The following is an 18,135-nucleotide window of genomic DNA, read 5'->3' as shown; positions in this document are numbered from 1 at the left end:
AAAATCTTCTTTTGTTGCATTTTATCATTACGATGAATATGATATAAATAAGCAAAGTTTCATCAAATAAATATTTTTAAGTTATATGAATTTATGTAACTGTTCAAATGATGAGTTTAGAAACATTTTGTCTATTTTTTAATGTGTTTTTATAAAGTTATTTTTCAACAAATAGTGTCTAAACATTGTGGATTGAGAAATATTTTTATATACTTTATAATAAATCAATAACATCTTTGTTTGATTTTTTGAAACTAGATAAAAATAATTATAATTGAAACTCAGTAGAACTTGGCTTTTATTAAAAGATTGTTTGTACATATCAATTTTGATATGTAGCTTTATAATTCGTTATATATAGCCCGGATAATTATGCAAATTAATTTCGGGCGTATTCTATGACGTCACTGTTTGAACCTCGTTTTCGTGCTGGAGTTATTTCGCCACAAATACGTACAAAATTGTAGGACATAATTCCCTTAATTTTAGGCGTAAATACGTTATAAACTCTGTTTTAACATCAATATTGCTACAATTGTATATTCCTGGGAAACTGATATCCCATTTTGGTAAAGAAAAGACGTTGAGAAGGTGGTGTAAAACGAGAGAAAATAACTGACTTTCATGGGCCCAGACTTGTGAACGTATTTCCGCTATGGTCGTCTTGGTTGTGTAGAGAGAATCGTAAAAATTATGCTGGCCCCCGTCGCTAATGTTCCAAAAATTGAAACTTTTTGAGCATTTAATCGATCGGGAGTACAGATTATATTGTCAGGAGGCTGTCTTCGTCTTTCTTCTGTATGATTTCCAAAGAAATCCGCAATGATAGTCGCAAAATTTCCGTTTAAAGAAGTGAGAATGTACAGCTGTTCGCAAGAAAACTGAACAACAGCGGCAGGATATTGTCGCGCACGATGTAAGTGTGTTTTACAACAAAATTGTGTTTTTCCGTGGATGTTTGTGTTGTTCGTGTTTCAAAATGTCTCGCTCATGGGATATATTTGGATAAATTTTATTGTTGGATTTTGGATTTTGATTGTTACACGTCGAAGTAAGGTAAGCTTTATCTGAAATACTTTGTATAAAGCCAGCATGTCGCTGGAAATCAATTGTCTTGCAAGCAATGCAAGTTGCAATGGCATGATTGCTTGCGCTTGTCCAGGCCAGCCCAGCCTATGCCCTTCATGCATTGCTGTAGCGCCTTGCATAGCGTGAGCTGTGGCCTTGAAAGGTAATTAATTCATGAATTATTCATGGTGTGTCACTAAGCTATCATGTGATGTGTTTTGTGCAGGGTTGCCAAAAAAATTAGCCAAGTCGCAGGTAATGACATTATGGCATGGTATAAATAGCCGGGTAAATTTGTCTACTGTCTAACTCGTGAACTAAAATTGCCAAAAATTTTAAACTCAATTTAAGGGGTTCTACTAACACCCCCCCCCCTTTTTGAAACTTTTTTGGAAAGGCTGAAATAAATTATAAAAACAAACAAAAATGAACATTGAAGCATGGTCCACCCCACTTTTGTTGGTCATTCGGGGGAAAAACATCAAAATTTGCCCCTAACAGTAAAATAAATTGGACTCCATTCGGGGGAACTGAACAATCCTATAATTAAATTAAGTATTTCTTAGCCAAACTGGAAGTTCTGAACGCTAGTGGTTCCGCGATAAACATGCACAAATATAGCGCGGTACAGAAGAAAGTATACACACTGTTGGCAGGGCACCCTTTTTAAAGGGTGCCACTTGGAAATTTGAAAAATCCTTAAAAGGGTGGGTGTTTAAACTTTGTTGGTAAAAAGGGTGGATTAATATAAAGGGTGGGAGTAAAATAAAAAGGGTGGGAGTGCCAGCTTACAATATATTTTCATTGTCATTGAATGATAAAATCATCCTAGTTTCCAAGAATAAGTGCCAAACCACTGCCAGCAAACTATATCGCAAGATAAAATTCCATTTGATGCATGTTTACATCCACTAGGTTGTCGTGTGATGACAGGTGCAGAACTCAGCGTACTTGATTTACTTCGAACCAAATTGCCTGTGACTTCTTCAATGTATACAAATAGGGGAAAAAAAAAAAAGTGGTGGGGGTCAGGAATTTTCAGTATAAAGGGTGCCTCAGTAAAAAGCGTGGGGTCAGGAATTTTCAATATAAAGGGTGCCTCAATAAAAAGGGTGGGGGTAAAATAAAAAGGGTGGGGGTCAAACCCCACTGCCAAGTATGATACACGCGTCTTGCACTGCGTACACGACATGGATGCAACACGCATGTTCCAGTTTGGCCAAGTTACTTTATTTGATTATCATAGTATAGCTGAGATCAGCTCTAAGGATTGGAACCAAGAACAACCTGCCCCCCCCCCCCCAGTGTTCGTTTTAAGTGGTAATCCGGGCGTCCTGACGGCCAAAATTGCCGTCGGATTACCAGAAATTCACTGCCGGTTATCCGGCGGAAGTCCACATATTTTTCACCATTACAGTGTCTGAAACGATGTCCTACGATTCCTCATCAAAATTAATTTAAAACGTAATTATATCTCAGTTTTCCCAATCAGTTTTCCATGATTTTAAAGCTAAAATCGCCAACTAATTGAAATAGTAATTGTTCGATAAAGTCAATTTAAGGGCGTACTACACCCCTGGCCAATTTTGTGCCTATTTTTGCATTTTTCCCAAAAATTATAGCGCATTGGTGATAAGTAAGATATGTATATTATAGGGGCAAGGACTGCAACTACTGCATTAAAAATTCGGCAACTCAAGGCAAGTAGTTTTTGTCTCGCCTGATAAGGCAGGAGACTATATAATCACTTTTCCGTATGTATGTAGGGGTGTATGTGTGTGTGTGTGTATGTGACAAATTTGGTTAAAGTTTTGGTTAAAGTTTGCCTTCCGCCTATTTTCTCGGAGACTAGGAGTCGCACGTTCCTCAAACTTATGGGGTGGGTGCATCTTGACCCGAGACAGAACCGGTTTGTATTGGTTAGTGGGTCAAGGTCACTGAGGTCATGTAGGGGTCATCTGAGGTCAAATGAGTAAAAACTGTCGTATGGGCATGAAACTTGGTTGGTACAGTCAACATTTAAAGCCAAATTTTTGGAAGGTCATTTCAAGGTCACCAGGGGTCATCTGAGGTCAAATTAGTAAAAACTGTTGTATGGGCATGAAACTTGGTGGGTACAGTCAACATTTAAAGCCACATTTTTGGAAGGTCATTTCGAGGTCACCAGGGGTCATCTGAGGTCAAATTAGTAAAAACTGTTGTACGGGCATGAAACTTGGTGGGTACAGTCAACATTTAAAGCCAAATTTTTGGAAGGTCATTTCAAGGTCACCAGGGGTCATCTGAGGTCAAATTTAGTAAAAACTGTTCTACGGGCATGAAACTTGGTGGGTACAGTGAACATTTAAAGCCAAATTTTTGGAAGGTCATTTCAAGGTCACCAGGGGTCATCTGAGGTCAAATTTAGTACAAACTGTTGTACGGGCATGAAACTTGGTGGGCACAGTCAACATTGAAAGCCCAATTTTTGGAAGGTCATTTCGAGGTCACCAGGGGTCATCTGAGGTCAAATTAGTAAAAACTTGTACGGGCATGAATCTTGGTGGGTACAGTCAACATTTAAAGCCAAATTTTTGGAAGGTCATTTCGAGGTCACCAGGGTCATCTGAGGTCAAATTAGTAAAAACTGTTGTATGCGGGCATGAATCTTGGTGGGTACAGTCAACATTTCGAGCCAAATTTTTGGAAGGTCATTTCAGGGTCACCAGGGGTCATCTGAGGTCAAATTAGTAAAAACTGTTGCATGGGCATGAAACTTGGTGGGTACAGTCACCATCAGCCAGATAATCGTGCCCAGCCGATAACCGCCAAATTCATTTACCTCTACCAAAAGTAATCGCAAAAGCAGGTGGTCGCGAAAGCAGGCGAGACTCGTGGTTCGAGAACCGCCTTGTTGATTTACTGATCAAATATTGGTTTTCCCTCATTTTTGGCTGTAACTCCACAACTGTTGTCTGTGCTGAAATAAAATTTCCAGTGCAGTAGTTGTAGTCCTTGCCCCTATAATATACATATCTTACTTGTCACCAATGCTCTATAATTTTTGAGAAAAATGCAAAATTAGGCACAAAATTGGGAAGGGGTGTAGTACCCCCTTAAAATCATTAAGCTTACGCACGGTCGTGTATGGAACATGATAACATCCATCCCGGAAGTCTTCAGATTTCGCTTTCACACCGCCGCATCCCCACATACCTAGTTTGGGCTCGATTATAATTAGTGTGCACTGCAGATTTCTTTTACTCCGTGACTCAGTGACTGTGTCTTTGTGATTGTGTTATTATTTCGCTGACCTTTGGCCTGTTAGAAGGAATCTGTAAATGATACACTTCACTGAACATCGCTTCACGCAATTATGCTTGTTTGGAACTGTGCCTTTGAGGTCGTGACAGTTTGACAGCAAAAACGTTGTTTCAACGTCGCCTCGCACCGTGCGTTGAGAAAAAAATGGCGAAGCAAGTTTCAATTCGGAATTTCTTCGTGGGCGGGACCCGTGGCGAAGAAACTAATGCTTCTACTTCTAAATCTAAGAAGAGGGATCTGGATAGAGATTATGATCAAAATAAACGGATGAGAACATTTAAACCTTCGTGGAAGGAAGGCTGTTAAATATTGATTGTTTACATTACTTTTTGATACTTAAAATTTTGAGAAATCCCGACTTTGGGGGATAATATACGGATGACCAAAAATTTTGGCGGATGACCAGATTTCATGGCATGGTCATCCGGCGGATGACCAGATTTTTTTCCTTAAAACGGACACTGCCCCCCCCCCCCACGCCACTGCATTGAACAAGGTTAAATTAAAGAAACTGAAATTAGAAATAAATTACATGTGTTACAAAAAAAATGTACTGTTTGTACTTAATCTGATCTAATTCATAAACTGTTCATCAAAACCCTATAAAACTATATATCACTGTCAAGCTTAGAGTACCAGGAATACACACATACGGTCGCATGTCATGAATTGGTCATCTTTTGTGTAACATAATGTTAAATGATAAAAATATCACCAATTTTGATTCACTTCAATACAACTTAATGGATACATTTTAGACCATTAAAAGTATATATTTCTGAAAAGCTTATATTACAAGGATGCCAAATCAACAAAGTGTAACATCATAATACAGGGTGGGTAAGAAATATACAGGGTGGAACATCAACAAAATTAGCATCTTTATTGTCATGGTAAACCCCATATTTTCTTTTTATGAAAGCTATGTAGCTCAAAATAAATATGGATTCAGAAAGACATTACATGGGCCCTTCAAACAAATTAGGAAGAAAGAGTTTCGTATCCCTTGCGTAAAACATACAGGGTGGTCAAAAATTGTAAAATAATTTTACAATTTGTATGACATTATCAATCAAAACTTTTTTCCTCCATGTCTGGCACTAAAACTAATAGCAAAATTGAATTCCTCATCAAATTTCCTTAAAAATATGTGTACTTTTAAATAAGCAGGGTGACTCAGGCAAGAGATAGGCCATTTAGAAATGTCGGAGCATTATGTGCATACTTTGTACAGTAACATATAGGGAAAATTGTCTTAATTAGCAATTAATTAGGCAATTAATTAGTTACATCTAATTTGTTTCAGTTGATCTACTATGAGGTAGATTTACAATCCAGGATGATATATGTGCAATTTGTGGTCCATGCTAGTTGTACTTTTTAAGATACAAAGGTTTGAAGTTTGCCATATTTTCACAATTTTGTGTACAACCCTATGGGGCTCACCCGCCTGCTCACCCGCCTGCTCCTCCATTGACACATGTTACATATTGAAGTATAACTCTCAAAGTAGTTGTCCAATTGACTTGGGGATTTTTGTATTTGACAAAGAACATAATTATCTACAAAATGACACCAAACTATCTAAAATAGGTATCATACTTTTAGAATAAATCATACTTGAAGTGGGAAGAAAGCATTTTCATGTTACGGCTCCTCCATTTTTGGGTGACCTATTTGTGACATGCGACCATACAAACAATTGGTCAATATACAGGGTGCCACAAATGTCATATAGGGTGGAAAGTTAAATTTTGGTTCAAAAAGTATAACATTTTGTTCCTCTCTTATTTACTAACCTAAAAACTTTCTCTGCTAAAACCTTTTCAGATGTGCTAATAACATTGTAGGCTTTCAAAAAAAGCAAACATGTAATGATGAGTTATGTTGCCTTACTGAGATACAGGGTGTTCAAAAGTCGTACATAATTTCTATGATTTTTATAACATTATCAATCAAAACTTTTTTCCTCCAGGCCCTACACAAAAACCAGTGGCATATTTGAATCCCTCGTCAAATTTTCATCAAGAAAATGCTAACTTTCAAAGCATTAGGGTAACTCCTTCAAGAAATATGATAGTCCGAACATTTCGGAGCATAAATAAATACCTAGTACAGTAACATATAGGAAAAGTCAAGATACCATGACACAGAATGCAGCACACTTGCAACAAATTAACTTGGAGTAAAACTAGTCAGTAGTCACACTTCAAACTAGACAGAAATACCAAAACAATGGTACATAATCCATCTCAATACCTTGCTGGGTTATGAAGTTACAGTAAAAAATATATTTGAGAGTCACCAAAAAACAATATTCCCTATACTTTAACACATGCCTCATCCGTAGGCTCCTCATCCGTAGGCTCCGTCACCCCTGACTTAACATCCTTTGATTGGCAATATCTCACAAAAGTACAAATACCAGATGATGGCCTTGAGTATAGTCCCACCCGCTTTTGGGTGAACATTTTTCAAAATTGGGGGTGGGACTATACTGAATTTCAAATTTTTTTATTTTTTAAAATTTTTTAAAAATATTTTTATTTAATATTTTTTCGGTTTTGTAGTGTCCCTGGACCTAGACCTAAATGCTACGATCATTCATGGTTGACCTAAAAAAAATATTAAAAAAATAAAAATTTCAAGATGTTTTGTATTTTTAATATGAAAATTGATAATTTGTATTCATGTCATACTCTATTAATGATTTCAAAATGCATTGAATTTGAATGCATTTTTTTTTTATTATTAGTTTTTTTTATTTCTGAAATTTTTCGAAAATTTGGAGTGGGACTTTACTCGAAGGTGGGACTATACTGCGTCAGTACGGTAGTATGAAAGTTTTACCTTCCACAATTTTAGCCAGATAAATTAGCTAGAGAATAAGACTAAAACCAGTTCAGTACCCCTATCCATTCTAGAGATCTGTGACAAAATGTTTGGGAAAAAATATAAAAATGTAACACCGCCACCTTTTCCTATACCCCAATTCATGGCGCATGACCTTATATAATTAATCTCAGGTTTGTCAGAAACCTACAAATTTTATATTCAGCCCTCGAATTAAGGATCTGAAGGGGCACAGCAACTTTTTTAGGGCAAGTTGATAAGGCCAAAAAAAAAGTTGTTTGTTTGTTTGTCCTCCACCGCCCGCTCCTCCTTTTTTCTATTTTTTTTAAAATTCAATATTTTTTTTTTTCAGATTTGGAGTATCTCTGGACCTAGCTAGAGCTAAATACTAAGATCTTTCATGGTTGAAAATTAAGCCCCCCAAAAACATTTTGTGTCTTCAATATGCAAAGTTATAACTTGTGTTCATGTCATAGTTTATTATTTTTAATGACTTCAAAATACATTGGATTTGAAATCATTAAAAGACTATGACATGAACACAAATTATAACTTTAAGGGGGTACTACACCCCTGGCCAATTTTGTGTCTATTTTTGCATTTTTCTCAAAAATTATAGCACATTGGTGACAAGTAAGATATGTCTATTATAGGGGCAAGGACTACAACTACTGTACTGGAAATTAAGCAACTCAAAACAAATAGTTATTGATTTATTGATCAAATATTGGTTTTCCCTCATTTTTGACTACCTGTTGCAGGGTTAGCGGTGCCTGGTTAAAACAGGGGGTCCAGTGGAAGCTATTTGGACCCCTTAACCCCACCTTTAGTCTGAAAATAGGGCGTCCAAACCTAAAAACAAAGGGTCCAAAACGCCAAAATAAAAAAAAAAATTGAAAAATACCAAAAAAGTTAATTTTTTAACAATTTAATTTAATTTAATTTAATTTAATCTAATTTAATCTAATTTAATCTAATTTAATCTAATTTAATCTAATTTAATCTAATTTAATCCAATTTAATCTAATTTAATTTAATTATTTAAAAGGCAAGGCAGCACGGCAGTTTGTAATATTTCAAGAGGGCATCATGGCAGCTGTTGATAATTTGAGAAGGGCACCAAAGCAATTTCTCTATAAAGTGAAGAAAACACACACAAACAGTCTGATAGATGATTTAAAATGGAAGGGGCAGGGCTGGGGCATTGACGGCAACTTCATTATAGGGCACGGCAAGTGACTGCCTTGTGTAAAGGACATATTTTGAGGGCATTACGGCAGTGGGGCTGGGCACCCACGGCAAAATGGCATGGGTGCCGTGGGTTAATTTGAGGGCTGTTTATATTGAACATCACAGCAGCTGATAGGTGTATCCCATCATGCTCTATGGTACCATAGTAGAACTGCACATGCCATAGAAAGTGTACACAAAATTCCTCACTTCAACGTTCAATTACTCGCTTTAATAAGGTGGTACTACACCCCTGGGCAATTTTGTGCCAATTTTTGCATTTTTCTTAAAAATTATAGAGCATTGGTACTTGTAAAATGTACTATACATTATACAATGTAGCTACTTTTCTCGATCATGAGAGTATGAATGTACTGCGTGCACTGCGTAATGTCGCCAGTTTAGTGGAATGACACAATAGCGCGATCGATTGTGCACGCACAGGAAATGCAGAGCGTGTGTGGTAGGCGTAGTCCTTCAAGAATGACCCGTGGCTATGTGGGGGGGGGCTCGGCGAAGCCGAACAACGAGGCCGAAGGCCGAGGCTTGCCCCAATACTAGTTTTAAACTTTTAAACTTGCGTGCCTATTGAGCTCTCATGATCGAGAAACTATTATTTTAGCTATGTATATAGGGGCAAGGACTACAACTACTGCACTGACAATTTTATTTCAGCACAGACAACAGTTGTGGAGTTCAAAAATGAGGGAAAACCAATATACATTTGTATGATCAATATATCAATAACTACTTGTCTTGAGTCACTGCAATTCCAGTGTAGTAACTGGATTCCTTGCCCCTATACATTTTGTTACCAGTGTTTTATTAGTTTTTGAGAATAATTCAAAAATAGTCACAAATTTATCAAGGGGTTTAGTACCACTCAGAGGAGCTTAGACTTTTGTTTGAAAAAATATGATCTCTACATGTAAAGTAAATTGTGAAACTATCCATAGTTCTCAATATTAAGTGTATGTATTTGCTATGGAGCAAGCAGATAGACTGCAATGCACAATGGGATAGGCCTACTCCCTCCAGCTGCTGTGATTGAACATCATAAAGCTGAAAGTGTAAAGAAAACAATTTTGCAACCTGTTAGTTGATATGGGTATAATCTAGGCACCGGAGTTTTGCGCGATTTAAAACAGCAAAATGCGCTGGCCACTTTTCAAAATGCGCGAAAATCCGCCAAAAAATAGGTCAAAATGCGCTAAAATGCGTGATCCCCTGTTATCAATGCAAAACACAAAAAAACATCGGTAAAACGATGGCATGTCAATCAATTACGACCGACTTCCGGTTCATTTCCGGGTTCATTTCCAGTTTTCTGGAAAAAATAAAAAATAACTAGAGTCAACAGACGCTGAATACAAGCCGCAATTTGACCCCTATAACTTGACCCCTGGGTTACGGATGGGGTCAACTGCTCTTACATTGTGCTTAGGATGTCATAAGAAATATTCCTGGTGAATTTCAGCTTAATCGGAACTTATACATGGATTTTGATTTTTTGAAAATTTTTGATTGACCTTTTGACCCCCTTAATGACCTTTGACCTCAATGAAAAAAAAACCTTACGTACACCGACAAAATGCATTGTTCCAATTTTAATTAAAAAATTCTAACATGTTTAGTTCTCGAGATAAAAATTCTTAAAGTTATTCAGCTAAAAACAGAAAGTTACCCCTTAATGACCTTTGACCCCCAAAAATAAAAATACCATGCATACACCAGGGAACACTGATTCATGTATGATGGTTATATTATTCTGGTTTGTTTATCTTTTGAGATAAAATTTTTTTGTATTTTTGATAATTTTGGTTTTTGACCGGAAGTGACCCCTTAATGACCTTTGACCCCAAAACTGTAGGCATCCTAAAGACCCTGGCTAGTAGTGATGCATGTGTGCTAATGGCGACTCTCTGCTATGTAATTTGTAAAGACAGTGATTTTTTGAATATTTTTAGACTTTGACCGAAATGACCCCTTAATGACCTTTGACCCCTTATCTGAGCACACCCTATAGACACCGACTAAAGTCGAGTCACATGATATAACCATGTTCTCATCGCATGAAATTTGTGGAAGTAGTAGCATTTTTGTGAAATCACATTTTGACCATTATAGCTAGGTCAAAGGTCACAGCAAGGTCAAAGGGCAGGATTGGCCTAGTCCAGTGGTCATTTGGCTTAAGTATGGTTGAAATCTATCGAAGCATAAGAGAGCTAGGGCGAAACGTGGCAAGTCACGCAAAATGTCACGAGGTTGCCAGAAGAAGAAGAATTGAGAAGAGACAGCACAAGCCGACGTTTGACGTCGGCTTGTAAAGATGGCGACCATCACAAATCGTCGATCGAAATGTCGAAAGCAAGGGTAAATTTCCCCACATTATGCTTGGTTTAATGATCGTTATTTGTATTTTGATGTACATAAGTGAAGTTAGAACCAATATTGCGTGAATTTTCTTGTAAATGCTGCCGATTTGGGGCATAAAATCGTAAGTTTTAACTTTAAGCTTATGGATGGGTCAAAATCGTGAACATTCTCGATGGAACCCAAAATGCGCTTTGGACACCCAAATGCGCGAAAATGTGCGCTTTTGCGCGAACCGCGCAAAACTCCGTGCCTAGTATAATCAGAAATAATGGCATCAAACTTCAAAGTGTGACAAAAGGGTCAAAATTACAAACAGTGATCAGAAATGTAACTGTTGTCTTATTGTAAGCACAACATATCTAAATTCAAGTAAAAATAAAAAAAAAAATTTACATCAGTGATGTTACTAAATATATTTTTTCAACTGGCTTATTGGCAAAAGTAGTCTAAAATCTTCAGAAACATTACACAAAAGTTCCATGTCATTCTTTGTTATATTTTGACAAAATTATGCAAATATGTAATTCCTTGAGTTTTAACTAATTACTTAGACACTGAACTAAAATAGTCATTGGAGTAAAACAAAAAGTTTTGGAAAAAACAATAAAATTTTCGTTAAAACACCTAAAAATATGTGTAAATCAGGAACAAAAGTTTTTATTTGTCAAAATAAACATCTTAAATTATTTTCTGTTTAAATTTGTATAATGCAATATGATGTGCAAAAAACTGTGTTAAGGTTTTTAGCATCACATTGTTCTTCAAATTGATGTAAGAATCCATCAAAGTAGTGCTATTGTGTAACACTCCTGACACTGTATAGTAGCCTACCTGTATGGTAGGCACCGGAGTTTCGTGCGATTTAAAACGGCGAAATGCGCGGCCGGTTTTTTATAAAGCGCGAAAATTCAAGTCAAAAAGCGCGAAAATGCGTGTTCCAGACAGATTTTTGTGAGTCCATCTGAAATTCACGATTATCACGATACACACATACCCCGGGTCTACACCTCATCAAATGTTGATTGTTAAAAAAAAAAAAGTGCATTTTCGCCGTGATATTCCATCTCCGTTCGCTATGATAATTTTTCTCATTTCTGTATCAGTTTTTGTCCGAAACATGGTCAAAAACAGGTGCAAAAACATGAGCAAAGTCTGTCAATCTTGAGCAATTTTCGTTTGTACTTCCGCATTTCTTTTTTTAAATTAACTTGTTGTTGATGCTACAAAAACTAAAACACGCGCTACCACAAATAATACGAAAAAGGGGTTATCATTTGGATTTTGTCTTTAAAATTGCTTTTATTCATCGTAACAATAATACTAATAAAGGAAACCTAGATTATTTATGAGAAAATAAACTTAAAATATTAAAAATTGAATATTGCCAGGTTGTGATAAATAATTAAATAAACATTAACCGCACGTTAGCGGCACATGCTTGGTTGTAAACAAATCAATCAGGACTTCCCCAAGCCAGCGATCGTTCGGAAAGCCTGCAAAAAGTGCACGATTTCCTGACGTTACAAATATTGCAGAATTTACTTCAATTCTCAGCAGGTGGGTCAAAATTTTGGGGCTTTTATTATCTTAAAAATATAAAAGAATAGAAATTTAAGCCTGTTATGTTGTAAAAAGGTTATTATTGGTGAATTTACATTGAAAAGTAGTGTGTTTGGCAAAATTCTCAAAATTCACGATGGACCCCCAAAATCGTGATTTTTTGCGCGATCGCGCGAAACTCCGGTGCCTACTGTATGGTCTCAAATATTTTGTAAACTACAATTCTAACACAGTTTTTGTAATTTTTTGTTGACAACCTCTATGGCCCTCTCAAAAAAGGCACAGAATCTATTGCGTTCAATTTTATTTTTTTGAGCCCAGCTTGCATGTTTTTGTAACACTCCTGACACTTTGCTACAGTAACTGTATACATTTTCCAAAGTAGTTTTTGTATTTTTTTGATGACACTATCTATGGCTATCTCAAAAAGGGGCAAAAAATGAACTACATTACAATTTATTGTCAGGAGTGTAACATTTTGGTCGAGCTATGAAAACCATGTTTATGTACATATTTCTTGAATATGAAGGTCTATCATGATTGCAGCAGTTTGGCTTCAGGAATATATTTTCAGGGCTAAAAGAACACCAACAGACTGGTAGTTTCTTCAGAAATTTGAGATCAATCAGAGATTGCGAAGAGGCGTTCACTGCAAACACCATACGGGTTACGGATTGCGGCATTATGCGATAGAACGTCATAGTGCCGTTCACATCCAAACTTGCCTCCTACACAGCCAGTTTGTGTCGGTCCTAACGCTCGTCGTTCCTAGTATGTTCGTTCCTAGTATGTTCTGAACCAAGACCATATGTTACAAACGCAATTGTAATACGCTCATGGTGACGCTATGCTGAGACAAATATAGGAAGTGCCCATTGATTCACCTTGGGTGCATCGAACCAGAGAAGATGACCTTTCATCAAACCCACTTTCCTCGGCTTTGATATGCAAATACGACTATAATTGCTCTAAGCATTCAGTCCAGATTAGCGATATTTGAGTTCTGTGGGCTATTGGAAAATGAGTATAGGCCTATGTTCACACGTGTAGCAAGGCATTAGCCAGAGAGGTGTCTTTAGGGTGTCCAAAATGGTCAAAAATTTCTTTTTCTACAAAATCGGTGTCCACTTCCTATTCACTCCATTATAAAAATCAGAATTTTAGGGCGTCCAAATTGACAACAGGGCATCCAAATGACACCTGGACACCCCTCTGGCTAATGCCTTGACGTGTAGTCGACTAGTCGTGTATGCAATATATGCTATTTGTCTAACTAACAGAGTTTGGTGTTGGATGCCTAGGAAGTTCAAGTTGCCATGGTGTACATGTAATCGAATAACAAGAAACAAACTCCATTATCATATAAATAGTACCCTGTTTACTTTTTAAGGGGGTACTAAACCCCTGGCCAATTTTGTGCCTATTTTTGCATTTTTCTCAAAAATTAAATAGCGCATTGGTGACAAGTACATGTATGTAAGATATGTATAGATGTATATTATATTGGCAAGGACTACAACTACTGCACTGGAAATGTTATTTTAGCACAGAAAACAGTTGTGGAGTTACAGTCAAAAATGAGGGGAAACCAATATTTGATCAATAAATCAATAACTACTTGCCTCAAGTTGCAGAATTTTCAGTGCAGTGGCTGGTTGTAGTCCTTGCCCCTATAAATATACATATCTTGTCACCAATGCGCTATAATTTTTGAGAAAAATGCAAAAATAGGCACAAAATTGGCCAGGGGTGTAGTACCCCCTTAAAGCAAAATGAAAATGGATAATCTAATATGCCTAGTTCGATTACTACCCAGCAAACACAAATTATATATTACAGAAAACGTTAAATGTCAGGTTAAAGGGTATGTGAGGGCAAGGGTATAAAAGGTTTTAATAACATTCAAAAAACATGTTCAATACTTGCTGCAAAAGTTCTAACACAATAGACTTAAATACACAAAATGTTTGCCAAATGATATTTTACTGTAGTATTTCGAATTTTGGTTTAAAATGTTGTATTATTTTTGCTGAACCATGAAATGGTATCAGCCTATATTAGTGTATATTACTTACCAACCATTTGGTCTGAAATGGACATATCTTTGAATGCCACAAAGGTATGAGCCCCCAAGTGGTGCCAAAAGAAAGAGGAAGGAGTAAAGAATATAAAAACATTTCCTAACATCAGAGGTCATCCAAGGGGTCACAGGGGTCAAAAAAGGTCATTTTAACCGAAAATGCTCCATTTGAGCTGAAATTTATATGCAATGATCCTTATGGGCGCACACCACCAATGCAGCGTCCCATTGAAACACGTGAAAACACACCTTTTCTCTGCACGATTTCAGACCTTTTCGGCAACAAATTGACCATAAAAATACTACCAATCGATTGCAAATCGATGAAATTTTAACATATGTTTCAATGTACGGGTAGTCTTCCGATTAATTTTCGAGATATGGGCGCTCAAACAGCACCATGACCATTTTCGACCCCTTCTATACCCTGAAAACCTGTTTCTGGCCATTTTTCAATCCGCGGGCCTACTTTATTTAAAAATTGTGTTTTGCAACTTTTTGGGCGATCCAAGTTCATGTATAGGTCTTAATTTTTTATTTAATATCCCGTTTACATCGGGCAAAAGTCGTAATCGACTTAAGCCGTATTTTGAATTACGACCGCAAATTAATTCGTTTAGTGGGTGTTTAAACTGCATCGGCTTAATTCGATTTCAAATTCGCATTCACGAATATCGAATTCGTTTGTTACCAATGGTAACGGCAGATAAATACGAATTCAACAACGTGTTCGTTTACATTAGCAAAAAGTCGTAATTAATGACGACTTATTCGAATTCACTTGAAATGAATGATGATACAAATCATCATTGGAATTACGACTTTTGAATTACGATTAATTACGACTGTACCTGTTTACACGTATGATACGAATTAAGTTGATTACGACTTTAGTGAATTTGATTACGACTTTCGCCCAATGTAAACGGGGTATAATATGCTATAACATGCTTCTCTTTTTGATTACAAATCCACAGAGAGGCTCAAACTACCTCAAAAATTATTCTGTTTTTACCGGAACTCATTAGGGTTACACAAATGGCGCATTGATTTGGTTGTTTGCGCCTTATGACATTCTAAACATGTTTAAGGGTACATGCCACAAAATAGCTTTCCATAGACTTTACGTGCAAAATAGGGGTCACGTTTTAGGCTATAAGTCGAGTTACGTCTTACTTTGAAATATATATTTGATATCATCTTAATCAGAACAAAATTCTGCATAACATATCTGAAAATGACACCATATTTTAGGTCTACTTTTTGAGAAAAATAGCGCTATATAAAAAGACCCGATTTTCCCGTGTTTACGTCCGACTGCTAACCGCGTTTTGACCTCGTGTGTTCATGCGCTCATCATCGTAAACATCACTCAAATTTTCGCGTTTTCTGTTGAAATTAGTAGAGAACACATTCACAAGTTCTAGCAAAACACGATTTCCAACACTAAAATTGTTAATATTGTACCGATTTTGCACATTTTTTATGCAAAGTTGGGACTATAGTCGTGATAAACTTTTACCGGAAACCGCTTCACATGCGGATTTAGTGGTATGAACCCTTAAAATATTTTAGTATTCATTGAAGGTCATTAAGGGTCAAAGGTCAAGTTTTCAGAAATGCTCCAATTGAGCTGATATTTAAATGCAATGATCCTTATGATATTGTAAACATGTTTATAATATTATAATATTCATTTATGGTCATTAAGGGGTCATAAAGGGGTCAAATGTCAAGTTTTCAAAAATGCTCCAATTGAGCTGATATTTAAATGCAATGATCCTTATGACATTCTAAACCTGTTTAAAATATTTTAAAATTCATTTCAGGTTATTGGGGTCACAAAGGGGTGATATATACATGTACCACAATATACTGCCAAAGCCCCATGGTTCAGCTATGGTGCGGTAACCGCTCTAGTTTCAGTATAACACGTTTAAAAAAAAAACGAGTTCATGATTTTTAAAATGTTTTAACTAAAACCAAAAACATGTGCATTATCAATTTATCATGTTTTAAAAACATTTTGGTGTTTTGCTGAATACATGTAGTATCCATAAGCAAAAACTTTGACAGCTATTTAATGCAACGAAATAGCAATGGTGAAAAATGATGTTCCACGAACTGCCCCCATCCAAAACGGACAATTCATACCGCATTACATGTCCAGCCCTCGAATTAAGGATCTGAAGGGGCACAGCGAATTTTTTAGGGCAAGTTGATAATTGCCTTGGATTTTCACTGAAAAAGCAAGGCAGCACGGTAGTTTGTAATATTTGAAGAGGGCATCATAGTAACTGTTGTAAATTTGAGAAGGGCACCAAGGCAATTTCTCAAAAGCGAAGAAAACACACAAACAGTCTGATAGATGATTTTATAATGAAGGGGCAGGGCTGGGGCACCGACGGCAACTTCATTAGAGGGCACGGCAAGTCACTGCCATCGGTAAAGGACATATTTTGAGGGCATTACGGTAGTGGGGATGTGGGTTAATTCGAGGGCTGATTATGTCGTAAGACGACACGATCTTGCCTAAAATGCCTTTTCGCAAGATGATTTTTTGACGGCATTCTCCACACACAAATGAATAGGCAATCTGCCCGTTCGAATTCGCGTCGAAAAAAATCTAAATTTATTCACTAGATTGTCTATATACTAGGTCAAATTGTAACCCCCCAAATGAATTTTATTACATGTCGGACTCTACTTGTTCTATTTGGATACTTTGATTAGCTTCATAACACGAAAAACATAACATTTTTCTGCATTTTGTATTTACAATCGCAAATTTCCAATTTGCGAGTGTTCTGTTTTTGGTCAGTTCTTCTTTCTTTCTTCTGTCAAACTTTTAACGAGCCATCATAGCCATATGCTTTAAGCCAATGTGACCATATTTGGTCACAAGGACCATTGGGTGGGGGTCACAAATGTTACATGACCAACTCGGGGTCAAAGGTCATCCAAAGGTCATTATGGCCCAAATGTGATTTTCACTAAAAATGCTTCTTCTTCCACAAATTACATAACACAATGTCGTCACTTGCATACCTGCATCACCTTTAGCCATTGTCTAAAAGTTGTACAAAGAATTGGGGTCAAAGGTCATTAAGGGGGTGAAATCTTACAATTGCATTATCTCAACATCCGTAAGGGGTATGGGGCTCAAACTCTCAAATCTCACGACCAGGGGAACATTTTACAGGGGTCAGGTCAAAGGTTATGCAGAGGTCAAATTTAAGAAATGCATTTTCTGTACATTTGTAATTGGTACGGGACTCAAACTCTGTGAGAACAAACTTAATGACCAGGGGAATATTTTGGAACACTTTGCAGGGGTCAGGTCAAAGGTAAAAAATCAGGTCAAACGGCCATTAAAGGGTTACATGCCTTGCGATTGTCTGCGCTCTGTGAGCGCAAATTATCTCTAGTTGTTTTTATGTCATTTTGAAACATCATTTTTTGCTGCCAACCGCAACGTAACTGCCTCACAGGAATTCCACGGCTGACCAATTCACAATGGATTTCACCCTCTAGAGGGCATACTAACTAGTTTTCGACTAATGTAGCAAAGGGTTGGCGTTCCCGTATTGCGTTTCACATAGATTTTGCAATCTCTCTACTCTTGTGGGGGGGGGGGGGGGTAGGGGTGCCAATTTGGTTATTGC

At 36.9% G+C, this 18,135-nt stretch overlaps 1 protein-coding gene across 4 annotated transcripts in view; it reads left to right on the top strand.

The window, feature by feature from the left end:
- The first annotated feature begins 422 nt into the window (after positions 1-422).
- Positions 423-18,135, top strand: part of LOC140138107 (serine/threonine-protein phosphatase 1 regulatory subunit 10-like) — a 70,999-nt gene continuing 53,286 nt past the window's right edge. For 3 of the 4 annotated variants that reach the window (XR_011856943.1, XM_072160004.1, XM_072160002.1), the window contains exon 1: positions 423-916. The gene's annotated coding sequence lies outside the window, so the exon portion shown is untranslated. Of the gene's footprint in view, positions 917-936; positions 1,057-18,135 lie in introns of those variants that run through there. The other variant, XM_072160003.1, reaches the window with a different exon arrangement.

This window comes from Amphiura filiformis, chromosome 17 (genome assembly GCF_039555335.1).
Source record: "Amphiura filiformis chromosome 17, Afil_fr2py, whole genome shotgun sequence".
NCBI lineage: Eukaryota > Metazoa > Echinodermata > Ophiuroidea > Amphilepidida > Amphiuridae > Amphiura > Amphiura filiformis.
Note: the sequence above shows the minus strand (reverse complement) of the source record. Positions and strands in the feature narration are given on the sequence as shown.